The sequence below is a fragment of the Octopus sinensis genome, linkage group LG1, assembly GCF_006345805.1.
Source record: "Octopus sinensis linkage group LG1, ASM634580v1, whole genome shotgun sequence".
NCBI classification, from domain to species: Eukaryota; Metazoa; Mollusca; class Cephalopoda; order Octopoda; family Octopodidae; genus Octopus; species Octopus sinensis.
The window spans coordinates 19,325,535-19,343,631 of NC_042997.1; positions in this window are offsets into that span (position 1 = coordinate 19,325,535).

Genomic DNA, 18,097 nt, shown 5'->3' on the forward strand with positions numbered 1-18,097 from the left:
GTCCTCAAAGCCTTTAATCATATCTAAAATGAAAGTCTCTCAGCTGTGTTACCCACAGGCTACCTCAGTCTGTACATTTCCTGGAACAGTAGTCCCTTATCAGATTACTCAATTGAAGTATTATCTCATAAGGGCTGTCTCCAAGCTGCACTCTATCAGCTCCAGCATATCACAATATTTGGTTATGTTACCCACTCATTTTTCTGTGCATTAACAACAAATTTACCATCAATTTTAACAACACTCTATCCTGTCTTCTTTAATCCTCCTTAATTTTTAACACACAACTCTCCACATAAATATATATCTGACAAGCTTTTTTCAGTTTCCATCTACCAAATCCACTCACAAGACTTTGGTTAGCCCAATGCTATAGTAGATGACACTTGCCCAAGATGTCATGCTGTGGGGCTGAACCTGAAACCATGTAGTTGGTAAGCAAGCTACTTACCACACATGTATGTATGTGTGTATATATATATATATATATATATGCATATCAAGAACAATCTTACTTAGAAATGGATGTGTGCGTTCCGTCATATAATGAATTAATAAATAAAACATATGCATATATACATATATGTACGTACCTACCTCTACATGTATATATACATGCATATATGGGTACAGGACACCAAAAAAAAACGCCGAACACAATGAGAAACGAAAACATAGACACACTGTCCTGTTTTTGTTACCATTTTTACCCCTCCGCAAAAAGATCTCAAATTTTATTTAATTTGCTTTTTGCAGGAAGGAAGGTTTCTATCAAAGATACTTATCGCCTTCACCTTTGAAACGCAGAGTATATGAAACCATGGCAACTGAAGAAGGGGAATTTTCCTTGTGTTATTTGTCTTGTACTCTATTTTTTCGTTGTTTAAGAAAAATGTCCAGTTCCTTGGTTTTGTGTTTGTTTTCGTTTCTCATTGTGTTCGACGTTTTTTTGGTGTCCTGTACCCATATATGCATGTATATATACATATAGAGGTAGGTACGTACATATATGTATGTATGCATATGTTTTATTTATTAATTCTATATATGCATATATGTAGATAATTTATTCTCAAATGTGGAATAATGCTGAAGAGTGTGAAGAGGATAATATCCTTATATTGCAGAAAAATTTTTGTCAGTGGCCAGCCATGAAACTCAAACTCACATCTCTGTGATTACCAGTCAAGTGCTTTACCATTAAGCTAAACTGCCCACTGACAAATTAGCTTAATGGTAAAGCTCTTGACTGGTAAGCACAGAGATATAAGTTTGGGTCTCATGGCTGGCTGGCTGAAAAATTTTTCTGCAATATAAGGAGATTATTCTACTCATGCTATTCAGCATTATTTTGTGTTTGAAAATAATTTATCAAGATATCTGTATATTTCAATACATTTCTAAAAACTTATAACACACATACAAAATAAAACAAACTTTTTACATATATTGTAATTTCAATTTCACATGCAGTGTCTATAAAAAGCCTAAGCTTATAAGTTCAAAAATTGCAGGAAAATTTGTCAGTGGGCAGTTTAGCTCAATGGTAAAGCACTTGACCTGTAATCACAGAGATGTTAGTTCGAGCCTCATGGCTAGCCACTGACAAATTTTTCTGCAATATAAGTATATTATCCTAGTCATGCTGTTCAGCATCATCCTACATTTGAGAACAACTTATCTCCATATCTGTATATTTCAATACATCTCAACACTTCTAAAAATAATAGCAACTTTGTTTATGTATGTATGTAAGTGCTTCTTACAAGTGTGATTACCGAACTGGTTTACATACATACATACACATACATTCGCACACTCATGCATTTAAATTCTGCTGAAATCAGGAATTAAAAGAAAGTTTTATTTTAAAATACTCTAAATTAGAATTATGTATTTGATTACTTAGAAATAATTGAAAGTTAAAGTGTCATCCTGGTTTTCTGAGTAAGTAAGTGCATAAATTAAGTACAACAGTACAAACTAAGAAAATCTATATCTGTACATATGTGTCACATCTGTGTGTGCCCATACAATCATGCATGCATTTGTTCCTCTATATTCATATATTTCCATCTGTGAGATCGCAAAGCCAAGTGTATCTTCGACAGGTATTGATTCACTGCTACAATGGTTTCATTTTACTTATGCTACCAGCAATCTTTCCTTTCCTTTACCCATAACTCACAGTCTTCCACGTTTGTGTCAGAAGACAAGGTTTACTTTTTCCATACTTATTTACTTACACAGATAAAATAATAAAGTGAAACTATTCAAGTAATATTTTTATCAATAAAAACTTTAAGCACATAGATAAAACTATATTCGTTATTATTGTTATATTTAGATTTTTCAGATAATTAACCACAGAGAATGTGTTTTAGAAGTTCCTCCGATCTTGATGCACAGTACTTTGAGGTGACTGAATTTAGTAAATGTTAAGAGAAATATGCTGAAACCCGCAGTATATACACACATATGCACACATGTGCATATGCATAGTCAATATTACATGACTGTGTTTATATTTACAATACTCTAAAACCAGTGTTGTTTACGTTTCTTTATGTCTCTTAATGTCTTATAGCTTAACAATTTAACAAATATGAGTCAATAAATTAAGTACACATTGATTCTAAATATGTTTAGGCAGATTTGAATGTGAATATGTGCTGATCAGTATCTTATTTTGCCAGGAGAGAACAATTTCTACTACTTTCAGACGAATGTGTGTTCATAACACACTTGATTCATGAGCATTGGGGGGACTTTGGGACACCCAGAGTTTCAACAACATTGAGTCACCTCAGTCAAAGCTACCTTGGACTAATGAATCTAACAAGAATTTCTTGTGACACTTGTTTATAATTTCAGCAAACAAATCATTTGTTGATGCAAAGAAGTTATTCTCTATTGATGGAATGCAATAGTGATTAACATATTCATGTTTGAATCTGCCAGAACATATTAAGAATGAATGTATAAATCATTGTTTTGATTTTCACTGTTCACTATATACATGACAATTTATTATCACTTGGCAGATATCAGCTCACACAAGCAAATGATTTGTTTGCTGAAATTATAAACATGATCGATAACAAACTCTTGTTAGATTCATTAGCACAGGGTGTCTTGGACTGAGGATAAACAATGATGTCAAAAAGTAGGTGTCCTAAAGTCTCCTTATGCTAATGAATTGAGTGTTATAAACCCACATTTGTCAGAAAATATTTGTATTTATTTACATTGTATTTATTATACATTGTCAGAAAACCATTGATGAAATATGGCAGAGGTTATCATATTCACATTTGAATTTGCTTAAATGTATTAAGAAAGAATATGTAAGTCATCTTTTTTTTATTCAAGCTGTTCACCATGCATATGACAATGAAATGAATATTAATCTACTAAAATTTTTAAAGGCAGTGCTCCATAATGATTGTAGAGCAATTGCTTAAACTGGTAAAAGAATAAAAGTGATGTTTAGATATAGAGTTGATTATTTAGAGGAGAACATCATATTTGAGGCAGTGTTTGAACTCATGTTATTTTATGCATATAGCTGACATTTTTCACACTCAACCTTAAAAAGGCATTTCTATAGATAGTAAAGAAAATACCTAATCTGGGGAGATTATTGATCTTCTGTATCTGCAAAATCAGTTGATAAACTTGCAAAATCAAATAAGCATGTGGGCTAAGACAAGTAGGGAATTCTAATATCTCAAGCATAATCCTTTGAAATTCATTTCTTCCCTCATGGTACACAGATTCTTTCAATTCTATATGCAGTAGAGGTTACCTCTTAAAAGAAATATGTTTATTCACAATTTTCCATAATTTCTTTTATAGTAAATATTAAAGAAGAGTGCAGGGGATATTTGCGTGTGTGTGTTTGTGCATGTGTGTGTGTGTGTACTCGTGTGTGAAGTGTGAATACAGCAGAGAGAAATATGAAGATAAAAAGAAAGAAAGCAGTGAGATAAATATGAAAGATGTTTGAAACATTATTGTAATTACAATCCGAATGTAGATTGAGAAACCTACCATCAAATTAATCCTGTAGGTAACAGATCAAAATGGTGGCCATGTTGAGAATATTAAAAGAATCAGAGCTGTGCAATCAACTGGATCATAAATCAGCACTAATGTTTGCCAAAGTGATTTCAGTTCTTCACATCGGTGGTTACTTCAATTTTTCTTCAATTATTACTCACATCCAACACTGCTAGCCTCCTCATCACCAACAATATGTTGAAATTTGTGTTACTCAACGTACTTTCCTCCCAGAAGACCATATTTTCAATATATGTTGCTTCTGCTGAAGCTGATCCAAATGAGATGAGTCTTCATGGTTAGATAGCCATAACTGTGTTAATCTTCCCATTATTGAAATCAGCTCCTGCTCATAAGCAATGACACAATCTTATCATCATCCTACTTTTTTCTGCTTACGAATGTAACACAGCTATTCATTATTAATGCAGTCGTGTATTTCCATTTCATTTAATTTTATCAGTTTTCTCTTTTGTTTGATAAATCACATTTCTAGTTTTCTATTTTAATTCTCTTCTCTTCCAGCCCTTAAGCTCTACAATCCATTCTATTGCTACACTTATCCTGCAATTCTTTTTTCCATTCTCTTTCCAATATTCTTATCCACTCTCAAGACTTTCTTCCTAAAGAACAATGTTAAATCTCTTTGGCTATTTGACTCCCTTCTATTTCTTTACCCTTTTAACTTAATAATTACTTTATGCCTGCTTCCTCTCTTTTTCTTTATTCCCTTTTATTTTTATCTTCTCAATTCAGTAATTTCAGGTGCCGCTATTACATTTTTCATCTTTTCGATTCGATTTTCCTTACTTTCAAATTTCTTTGTTTAGTTTGTGCTTCTTCCATTAAAAGTTAATTCCTGTTCCTATTTAGTACGGCTTCTTTTACTTTATGCATTTAAAAAAAAAAAATTTAATCTAATCAGTTAACCATTCCTTTGCTAAACCACTCTCTGTTTATCTTCAGCATTGTTACAAAGTTGTCGATCAGGTTTACAAAACCGTATGCAATTTTCCCAGTTGTGATGCGAATGACAATAATCCTGACTAAACTTCAAAAGAGCAAGTGTTTATGTTACTGTGTTACTGCTTTAAGTTTCAGTTGGATGAATAAATACCACGAAAAACAAATTAATAATGAGTGCAGGTGTGGTTGTGTGGTAAGAAGCTTCCTTCCAAGGCGGCGAGCTGGCAGAAACGTTAGCCCACTGGGTGCAATGCTTAGCGGTATTTCGTCTGCCACTACATGCTGAGTTCAAATTCTGCCGAGGTTGACTTTGCCTTTCATCCTTTGGGGGTCGATTAAATAAGTGCCAGTTACGCACTGGGGTCAATATAATCGACTTAATCTGTTTGTCTGTCCTTGTTTGTCCTCTCTATGTTTAGCCCCTTGTGGGTAGTAAAGAAATAGGTATTTTGTCTGCCGCTACATTCTGAGTTCAAATTCTGCCATGGTCGACTTTGCCTTTCACCCTTTTGGGGTCGATTAAATAAGTACCAGTTATGCACTGGGGTCGTTGTAATCGACTTAATACCTTTGTCTGTTCTTGTTTGTCCTCTCTATGTTTAGCCCCTTGTGGGCAATAAAGAAATAAGAAGCTTCCTTCCCGACCACATGGTTCCAGGTTCAGTCCCCACTGCATGGCACCTTGGCCAAGTGTCTTCTACTACAACCTGAGGCCAACCAAAGCCTTGTAAGTGGATTTGGTAGATGGAAACTGAAAGAAGCCTGTCGTAGAATATGAGGGGTTTAGTTCACTGGTGATCTAAATGAAAAATTACGCTGAGTAATCTTAAAGAGATACTTAGAAGAAATAAGAGATAAAAAGAATATCAAGGATGCGATTGTGAAGAGAAAGAGGGTTGTACCAAAATGAAACTGTCGCTTATTTTTAGCAGAGTAGACTGGAGCAATGGGGAATAAAGTGCCTTGCTTAGGGACATGATTCCTGGTCCAGGAATTGAATAGACCCATTTAATACATTACATAAATTGTCATTGTAATTTATACTGATTTCTCAATTAGGTTTACAATAATGAGGTTTTGGTAAAAAGAAATCTTTAAGAGATACTTAGAAGAAATAAGAGATAAAAAGTGAGAATCAAATCCGCCTTTTGGACTTAAGCCTCAACAATTTTTGAAATTCTTTTACCATGTTTATTGTATTGACGAGAACAGTTATGTATTGAGACGTTTATGGTTATGAAATTGTAAGGATTAGAGAGATAGATATGAATATTTTTATAAAATAATACTGAATTTATTTATCAATGTTTTTTTTTTCTGACTTTTTAACTTTATTTCATGAGTCATCATGACCTGCCATTGTTTCATAAACCTGATTTCATATTTATATGTTTCACTACAAAACATTAAATATAAACAAAGGATATAAACAAAATTTCAAAGCTGAAAGCAGGAATTTCACATGTGTATCAATAAAATCTCTTTGCGCCATCTATGCTACAAGTTTCCTCAACATCACAATTTATTATATAACCGAATTTATCATTAAATATTCATGTTAATGAGCTTCCCCATCTTTCCTACTACAACATACATATTTCTAATGTAAGCTTCTATGTGGCATCTTTATCAATTAATAGTTAATGGCCTTCACTAGTTGGCTCACCTAGCTCGTTACCATCACATGTATTTGGAGAGCTTTTAAATTAACATTTAATATTCTGAAGCATCACTGCTTATTCCCTGCAGGATTGCCCAAGTAATTTCTTTCTCTCCATTAAAAAACAAAAAAAAAAAAATGAAAAAGAGAAATTACTTAACCCCACAGGGAATAAGCATTATTCCCTTTTGTATGAAAAAATTCAGGTGATTGAAATTATAATAAAAGCAATACCTGTAAGTCATAACAAAAGTAAATCACTTTTTTTTTTTAAAGTCTGTGAAACATATAGAATAATAAAACTAGGGCTACATATTGTTTCAATTAGATACAAATTTTACAAAAATAAACAATGTGAATAATGATGTTGGTGATGATGGTGACAAAGATAACAACCATGAGGACAATGATGGTGAAGAGGAAGAATCTCTTGGCTACATAGATCATCATCATCATCATCATCAACGTTTAACGTCCACTTTCCATGCTAGCATGGGTTGGACGATTTGGGCTGAGGGCTGACGAACCAGATGGCTGCACCAGACTCCAATCGTGATCCGGTGGAGTTTCTACAGCTGGATAACCTTCCTAACGCCAGCCACTCTGAGAGTGTAGTAGGTGCTTTTTACATGCCACCGGTATGGGGGCCAGTCACTAAAGGATTCTAGTGTATGTGATTGATATATCCTCATCATCCTTCAACGTTCGCTTTCCATGCTGGCATGGGTTGGACAGTTTGACTGAGGAATGGCAAGCAGGAGGCTGCATCAGGCTCCAATCTGATCTGGCAAGGTTTCTACAATTGGATGTCCTTCCTAATGCCAACCACTCCGAGAGTGAAGTGGGTATTTTTTTACATGCCGCTGGCATGAGGGTTAGTCAGGTAGCACTGGTATTGACCACGCTCGAATGGTGCTTTTTACATGCCACCAGTACAGGATGCAACATTCCATATACAGAGCAGTAGCTGGAGTGCCAATTTATAGCCAATGAATTCATCTTTGCGATATGTAATGTTATGTCTTTCAACAAATTATGTTACTCTGCTTGTTCTCACCTCATATAGACATTGTTAATAAGAGAGGTTCAGAAATGTATAAAAACAAGAAAAAGAAACAAAGAATTTAAGATCGTTCATAATCATTCAAACCTGAGGAAAAAACTAGACCAATACGAATATATACAAATTAAATTAGTTTTCTAAACTCTCATTCATTTCATACAAAACAAACTCAGGATTTCATAATTCATGAAACTAGTTATGATATAACTGGTGGGGCTGGTCTCAGGAAAGACACCTGACTGTGTCAAATTTGAAAGCTGAATTTCCAAAACAATCCAAATTTTATTTATTCATTCCTTTTGTGAGTGTTTTTCCTTGATAGCAGGATCAGACAAATATATAACTGATGTATTGTTTTGCAGCTTGATGAAAATTATGAGACAAACCCACAAATGATTTACAAGCGAAGTATCTTTTATTGCTGATGACTTCAAAGACATGATGTGAGTGGACAAGTTACAGACAGATGTTCCAACAGCAACACTGCTTAAAATTTTATAATTTTTGAATAAACTAATAAGCTAGCTTGGATGTAAACAGGCATACGAACATAAACACATGTGCACGCAAACATATGTGAATACGTACATACAGAGACACACACAAACACACACACACAAACAATGAGCTTCTTTATAATTTCCATTTCTTTACTACACACAGAGAGGACAAACAAGGACAGACAAACGGATTAAGTCGATTATACCATCCCCAGTGCATAACTGGTATTTATTTAATCGACCCCGAAAGGATGAAAGGCAAAGTCGACCTCAGCGGAATTTGAACTCAGAATGTAGCGGCAGGCAAAATATTGCCAAGCCTTTCGCCCGGCATGCTAACGTTTCTGCCAGCTCGCTGCCTTATAATTTTTATCTACTGAATTTACTCACAAGACTTTGGTCAACAGGAAGCCATAACAGAATATACTTCTCCAAATTGTCGCACTATAGGACTGAAGCCAATGCCAAAAATCGGCAGTGCCTGTGTGAAACTATAATATATTAAAAGATATGACACTGGAAAACAGAAATTCCAGATCGAAAGTATTCAACTCTCTTTCACTTTTAGCAGTATTATAACTGCTTGAAATCTTGCCTATTACACTAATACACTATTTTATTCACACTTAGATTTATTTATCAGCATTGTTACTCTTTTGTACTTCCCTATTCGCATTGTGTGTCTTTCCCTAAAGGTCAGGTCACATTTACTGTGTTTTTTTCTATGAAGTCCATACCTCTCATTCTTTATTCCGCTGCCCTATTATCGAACTTCAAATGCTGAATTGATTCACCAATACTTTACTTTACACTCGATATTAACTACATTAATTTAACTTATTCTCCCACACACCTCATAGTCCAAGAAACCCCGCTATCATCACAAAGTCAATGGGAAATATTTTGCTCATAAAATGCAATAAGGAAAGAAAAAAAATCAAAACAGAATGCAGAGAGCAATTGTCTCTTCTCTATTTGAGAAAGTGATTAATCAGTCTGTAATTATCTTTGGTCAATATATTTTTGTCAGTAACAGTTCCAATCTCATGTCCATAGCAAACTTTCAACAACCAGCTCAACTGATAAATATAAACTTCAGTGTCATTACAAGTAGTACTTAAATTCAAGTAGTCAGTGAGACAGCTTTCAAAGCAGGAAAGACAAATAGCTGTTGTTATCCTTTAGTTGTAAACTTGCCAAAATTAAACTAGTTGAGGATAAGATGTCAAGATTATTTGTAAGCATGAGAGGAAGTTGGATAAGCAATCAGTTTCCTGGAATTTCATCCAAACATTTAGAATTAGTTCTCTAGTAAAGAGACCTGTCATTAATAATACCTGACAGAAAGATGCTAGTTGAGTCTTGAAGATATTCATAGGTCATTCTCTATTCATATGACGAGAGAGAGAAAGAGAAAGAAAGAGAGACAGAGAGAGAGAGAAAGTGAGTCTTAGTATTTCAAATCAGCACATCAGTTTTAATACAGCGATCCAACATTGAGTCATTATCTCCCTAAATGGGTAAGCATGATGAACTCAAGTAAAAGTAAACTGATATCAAACACACAACTAATTGAAATCCTAAATTTTGTAAAATTATATTTACTGCAAAGAAATTGTACAATTATATTTGCTGTGGAGAGATAAAAGGTGAAGATAAAAAGAAGACATGATATTAGATATTCTTGTTATTGAATATAAGATAGTAACTATTATATCCGTATTAATCATTCAAGTAGTTGAATAAAGTTGAAGATTGCTTCCTGTAAACTATTTTATTCCTATGGCATAAACGTACAAAATGATCCAAGCATTTAAGAAAAGCTCCCAGTGTGCTGGGAGATGTAAGTAAGTGCACTACAAATGTAATAAAATTATATTTAAAAAATGCAAAAAATATCTAAAATTCAAAATAAAATGTCTTGCTAATTATGTCCCAATTATTGAATGAAAAATTAAATAGTTTACGATTTTCTTTAATTTACTTTAGTTTTATTTATAGCCTAAAATATCATCATCAGCATCATCATCATCATCATTTAGCATCCGCTTTCCATGCTAGCATGGGTTGGACGGTTCAACTGGGGTCTGTGAAGCCAGAAAGCTGCATCAGGCCCAGTCTGATCTGACAGTGTTTCTACGGCTGGATGCCCTTCCTAACGCCAACCACTCCGTGAGTGTAGTGGGTGCTTTTTACGTGCCACCTGCACAGGTGCCAGACGGAGCTGGCAAACGGCCATGAATGGATGGTGCTTTTACGTACCACCGGCACCGGGGCCAGGCGAGGCTGGCAACGGACATGAACAGATGGTGCTTTTACATGCCACAGGCATGGGGGCCAGGCGAGGCTGGCAACGGATACGAGCGGATGGTGCTTTTTACGTGCCACTGGCACGAGGCCAGTCGGGGCGGCGCTGGCAATGGTCACGAACGGATGGTTCTCTTACGTGCCACCGGCACTGGTAACTCAGCTGCAATTTCCATTGATCGATTTCGATTCTGATCCTCACTTGCCTCAACAGGTCTTCACAAGTAGAGTTTTGTGTCCCAAGAAGGGAAGGTATGCATACGTAGGCTGGCTCCATCCCATGTAGAAGGCCACGGGTAATGGTCTCACTTGTCCTGCCGGGTCTTCTCGCGCACAGCATACTAAAATATATAAATATTATATTTTAATACAGTTTTCTGTTTTGCACAAAGTGAACTAAAATATTCTTAGATGCTCTCTAAAGTATACCACAAATGAAAACACAAATTTAGAGACTATTGGGTTTCAAATTATTAAATTATCAGCTCTTACAGGTTCTGAGTTTATATCTCATTGTAGGTATTTTGTTGTAACTGTGAGTCCTGACACTTAATTCTCCTTGTTTATTCATTTAGCACAATGATTCTAAAAACTTTGTGTCTTCTTGAATGGTGTATACAAAATGCTCTCCACCAAAGGTTTGCAGAAAATAACAGAAATAGTAAAATATTTTAATCAAAAAGAAGCTAATTTTATACAAGGGTTTGTTATTTATGATTTCTTAAAGGTTCCCATCCAACATGTGTTTCCTTTTTGATTTTTGATGTTTGCATGGACTAGTGTCTCAATGATAAAGTCTTGGGGAAATTGTTAAAGAAGGCAAGGACATAAACAACAGATCAGATTAGACTTTAGCACAAATAATTAGTCATGTCTTACACTTATTGATAATACATATTCTAACCCTGACAAAGAGCTTTCGAAAATATGTTTGAAATATAAGTGTTGTACCTTGTTTAATTATTTTATTTCAAAGAAAAAACACAACCCCTACCTGCAAAGCATCTCCTTGACATTTGTCACTCCTTTGAGAATTCACAATAACCCCAAGTAGGGTACTATCATCTAGATTAAGAACCACTTCACTACTCATTATTAATGAGCATCCTATATAGGAAAAAATTTCTTCATATTTAGCACTAGAGGAATTTAGCATAAACAAAGATTTTAAAGGAGATTTAGTTTTGCATTAGTAGCCTACTTGCTTATTTCTCATATTTTGGTTTGGGAATAAGAGGTATTGCAATGACATAATGGTTAGGTTGAGGAATTATTTTAACATTTTTATAGTTTACAAACTGAAGGAAGATCAGAGAAAATGATCCTTTCAAAGCCTCCAAAACATATCGGAGAAAGAGCAGACATTTTCCTTGGATTTGTAGTGACACCAGGTTTTAGACACCATTTTGGGATGTCCATCTGCGCATGTGCAATGTTTGGTGTCTTCCGGTAGGCCGCCGGAAGTCCCCTGATGCACATGCGCAGTAATCAGGAGCAGTTAGCCTTTCCCGCTATTCCAAGCCTCTTGGTGGTCGATGAATTAAGACGTGTCCCAGCATGGCTCTGAGTGAAAGGGTGAACTAGATTCTGTGAGCGGTGAAGACTGTTTTAACCATGGTGATTTAATCCGACTCTGCAGCTTTCCTAACTCTGGCGTTCATGTTACCAATGTCCAGTGATGAAGTATCTCCTTCTGTGAAATAATAAACTATTACTGTTATTTGTTCAGATATTCATGTTCCTGCCACTTTATTCCTTTCTACAACATTGTAGGGAAATGTGTGAGGCACCCCACAAGTGCAGATATCACACAGAGATAGATAACAAAAAATCCTACAGATTAAAGATCTAGCTCAAATGTTTGCAACAGTGGGCTCTGTCAAAGTCACCAAATGGCCTGGTGGTGGTATTTAACTGGGTGATGGTTGAAGTTTGCCATTCAAAATAGGATCAATATTTGTTTTGACTTTCTGTCAATTGATACATGCAGGGTAAACATATGTATGAAGAAAAAATTGGATAGTTGTGGTTCTGGAGATAACAGTTCTGGTAAAATGTCTGGTGTAGAATTTAGGCACATGACATACAGTAAGAATGACAAGAGAAAGGTGCAAGAAAATTTGTCAGGTTTATGTGATGGTGTTAGAGAGCTTACTTGTTCAGGGGAACAGAAACAGTTGTCATCATCATCGTTTAACGTCCACTTTCCATGCTAGCATGGGTTGGATGATTTGACTGAGGGCTGGCAAGCCAGATGGCTGCACCAGTCTCCAATCTTGATCTGGCAGAATTTCTACAGCTGGATGTTCTTCCTAATGCCAACCACTCTGAGAGTATAGTGGGTGCTTTTACGTGCCACAGGCACGAGGGCCAGTCAGGTGGTACTGGCAATGGCCATGCTCAAATGGTGCTTTTTATGTGCCACCTGCACAGGAGCCAGTCCAGTGGCACTGGCAACGACTTCGCTTGAATTTTTTTACAAGTGCTAGTAAGGTGACACAAGTAATGATCACACTCGAATGGTGTTTTTAATGTGCCATCAGCATGGAGGCCGGCTTGTTGCTCTGGCAACGATCTCACTTGTATGGTACTCTTAGCACTCCACTAGCACGGGTGCCAGTCATCGAATTTGATTTCGAAGTGATAAAAGAGACTAACAGAGAAAAGCATACTAGAGAACAAATGATTATAGAGTGCAAATAAATGAAAGCTAGCATCCTCTCTCCAAAATATTGTTTTATGCAGCAAGTAAGAATAATAGGTAATCTTCTAAGTGAGCAACTTAAGACTAACTTGGACATGTATGCTGTTAGTTTATTCGACATTCCTTTGTACATGACCATAATTGACCATTCACTTATAGCTAAACTAAATAGTAATATGCAGAAATAATCTTTGAAATTATCTCCAATTTTCAACTACTAAGAGCCATTAGAACTAATTGTATCAAATTTATTTCATCTGTACGCTTAAATGCAGAAGACAGGTGTGATGGCCAAATAGTGCATGTGGAAATCAATCATTAACATCATTTACATGAACAAGAGAATATTCCACATAATGCAGTTAATATTATACTTGTACAATAGGGCAGAAGACATATATCTTATTCGCATATGATCTCACAACCATGTATGAAGTATGCATGAGTATCAGTTGTGGACGTATGTCTCTGCATTTATAAACTACTGCAAATCTACATACATTCACTCTCACAAGAATACGCATTTACATATTGAATTTTGCAAGTGAATATTACATGGAAAAGCAGAAGAAATTGAAACAATAAAAATGATATATTGTTGGAGGGGTTCACAAGGAAATATGGCATGTAAATTAAAATTTACTTCTTTTATTTATTCTTTATTTTTTTTTCAATAATAATCGGAAACATTTTTCTCCTTCTTCAACCAGATATTTCATTGGTTAGTTAAGTCATTCTAAGCTTAATCCGTCACCATAAAACTCCTATCAAGGTGCAGCGCATGGGGAACTGTAAGGGATTCCGTGCATGCATTGCAAAAGAGGCATAAAAACGAAAATGTGTTGCTGCTCTTGATAATGAATGATGATGGTGATGATGATGATATGCCTTCATAAAATTTTTATATCCAAAATACATATTATATGCTACCTTTCTGTCATCTCCCACTCTCCTCTCTTTTTTTCTCTCTCTCTCTTTCCCCCTTACCCTCTCCATATATATGTATGTATATATACACACATACACAACACACACACTGACACATATGTGTGTGTATATATATATATATTATATATATATATATATACACACACACACACACACACACAAGTGTGTATATATATATCTACAAATACATACAAGCACATATAATTTCTCCATGTTCTCCTCCACCTCATACTTTCAATATCATCCTCTCATACCACTATTGAACACCATCTCATATCTTCCATTAACCCTTGTTTGTCACTCTCTCAATATACATATTCCTTCCTATGCCTCTCTGATTGCTACCCTTGTCCCTGAGCACCCCTTCCTCTTTTCCCCCCTATACTTCACGTCATTTCCCTATTTCTCATCTGTATTATTTTATTACAATGCTGCACTCCAAACCTAACATTTTTATATTGACACTTATCATTGTACAGCTACTTATCGTTGACAATGTGCCCTGCCCTGTTTACCATTCATTGCATCACCTAAATCCCTACCTCTAACCATCTGTCACTCGCTTTCACTGTTGCGAACTTACCTGCTTTTCTGTCCCCAACTCTCATGTACACTGAGGGAACATCCTAATATCTTTCTTACTATAGGCACAAGGCCTGAAATTTTGTGGGAGGGAGTTGTTGATTAGATCAACCCCAGTATGTATCTGGTACTTAATTTATTGACCCCGACAAGATGAAAGGCAAATTCGACCTTGGCAGAATTTGAACTCAGAACATAGTGATGAGTGAAATACCCATTTCTTTATTACCCACAAGGGGCTAAACATAGACGGGACAAACAAGGACATACATAGGTATTAAGTCGATTACATCGACCCCAGTGCATAACTGGTACTTAATTTATCGATCCCGAAAGGATGAAAGGTAAAGTCGACCTCGGTGGAATTTGAACTCACAACGTAACGGCAGATGAAATACCGCTAAGCATTTCGCCCGACGTGCTAACGTTTCTGCCAGCTCGTTAATCATTCATTGAGCATGCTAACGATTTTACCAGCTTGCCACCATGAGGAGATATTCTAATATCCCCATCTTCTCTCCTTTTCCTCCTGGGGTAGCCATGTATATCCTCTAAAGCAAGACACTTATTTGCATCCCTCTGTTATACTCTTGTTGTTCATCTCTTGGCCTAAGCTACCTCTGTCGATTCTACATCCATCTCAATCAAGGGTTCTTGTTTTATGAGCTGCCTGGTGCCATCACTAGAGCCAGTAACATGTAAAAGTACCAAGTAAACGCTATAAAATGGTTGGCATTAGGAAAGGCATCCAACCATAAAAACCATGACAGAACAGACATTGGAACTTAGAACAGTTCTCCGACCTGTTGGAGATTGTCAAATCATCCAGCCCATAGCAGCATGGAATACAGACACTAAATGATGATAACGATGATGATGATGATGATGATGATGATGATGATGGTGATGATGATGGTGATGGTGATCATACACACACTCACACTCAGACACACACACAGACACACACATATAGAGTGAGAGAGAGAGAAAGATAGTGAGAAAGAGAGAAAAGAGAGAGAGAGCGAAAGAAAGAGAGAGAGAAAGAGGGAGAGATAGAGAAAGAAAAAAGGGAGAGAATGAGAGGGAGTGAGAGAGAATGGGAGAGGGAGTGAGAGAGAATGGGAGAGGGAGTGGGAGAGAGATAGAGAGAGAAGGAACGAGAGAATGAAATGCCTAAATTGTTGTGAACACAAAGCCTTTCACTTGTGAAGAATGGACAACCCAATATCAATTAGTGACTTCAGATTTAAATCTAGGTATCATCAGAAATATAAATCCAACTATGAAAGGGAAGAAATAGAAGCTTAAAGAGCAAGTAAACAAAAATTTAGAGAAGTTGTAGTCAAAGTATTTGAAAATAGGAAGGAGGACAACCTGCTTGAGGGCTACAGATCAAGTCTGAGGCTACTGTAAGGGTGCAACCAGGCAGATGGAGTGATGGTTCAACAGTTAAACAGAGTGATAAATACAAAGAGTAAAACTTAATGAATGGATAGCTAAAAAAGACCTAATTGATACATTTATTTAGCGAAGGGAGAAACAGAAATTAGGGGGTTTGCTAATGTTTTATTGCAAAAGGACCAAAGACAGAAGGTATTCTGAATTGCAAGGGAGTGCACTAGGGAGGACTGAGATGTTGTATGTACTGATGGATAAAGGTACACTTTGTGCTTAGTGATTCTGAAAGGAATGAAAGGCTTCTATGAAATGCTATTAAATATGGAGAATGCATGGGAGAAAGACAGTCTCTCCAGCATGAGCCTAACAGAGAAACCATTCATTCTTCCTGTAAACTGTATAAAAGATAAAGCAATTAAGGATATGAAAGCAAGAAAAGCCCCCTAAGCCATCAGGAATTATTGTTGAGATGCTGCTTGAAATATCTGGTGAAGTAGGATATGAATGATCATAGAATTGCACCCAGAATGTTCCTCCCCGAAGTACAAGTCTGGGCAAGGTTGTTTGTGAAGGACCAGCAGCTGCCCATGCATACCAGTTTCCCCACTTGCTGCTAACGATGTTGTCAAAGGGAAAGGCACAAAGGCTGATACAGCTTGGCACCAGTGAGGGCACAACTCATTTTTACAGATGAGTGAATTGGAGCAATGTGAAAACAAAGTGTCCTGCTCAGGAACAGAACACACAGCCTGGTCTGCAAATTGAACTCACTACCTTATGATTGTGAGCTGAACCCTCTAACCACTAAGATATGCACCTTCACATGCATTATAGCTTGATTAATTATAGAAAGAGTTAGCCTGTATGAGATCCACTTTCGTTTTGTGTCAGTACTACTGATGTCAGCTGGAGAAGTATCTGAATAAAAGTAAGCTGCTCTTATTGACATCTGTTGACCTGGAGAAAAATTTTAACAGTGTCCCTCAATCAGTGAACTGGTGATTGCTGAGGAAGCTAGGAACAGAGGAATGGTTTGTGAGAGTCATACAGACCATATACAATGAGGTGAGAGTTAACAACAAGCATAGTGGTGAACTTAATTTGCAGGCAGAGTTCATTAGGGAAGAGTACTCAGTCTTCTCTTACCTGTTACAGTTCTTCAGGTCATAACAGAGGGAACCGTGATCTTGTCGTATAGATAAATCAGTAATAGGCTTACAAAAGAAATTTTGGATGTGGTAGTAAAACATGATACCAAAAGGCCTCAGACTTCACTTAGCAAAGATGAAAGCTTATTTAAGTTGGAAAACAAACAAGACTCTGCTGTGATCAGGAAAATAACCTTGCTTGCTATGTAGAAAAGTAATAAGTAGAAATTCCATATGGTGTTCCCAATGCAAACTGTAGAAACACTTGTGATGCAGTAATATCACAGGCTGATTAACGGAGAAAGTTTATTTTATATATGATAGATGTATTGAAACAATAAGCACTTAGAATACACAGGAAATGAGCTTGCTGAAATGCCAGGTGGATCCCTAGAGGTGCTAGGTAATTTCTGTTACTTAAGTGACCTAATTAGTAGTGGAAGAGTGTGTTCTGAAAATATAGCTGATTGAATAAGAATCAGCTAGAGAAAGTTCAGAGAGCTATTATTTTTGTTAATTATAAAAAGCATTTTAAGGCAGTGAGCTGGTAGAATTGTTAGCATCCCAGGCAAAATGCTTGGTGACATTTCACCCATTTTCACATTCTGAGTTCAGAGTTGATAAAATAAGTACCAGCTGAATTTGGGGGTCAATGCAATCAACTTATTTCCTCCCCAAAATTGCTGGCCTTGTGCCAAAATTTGAAACCCAGTTATAAAAGGTTTCTTTCTTAGAGTAAAAGACAGATTGTATGATATT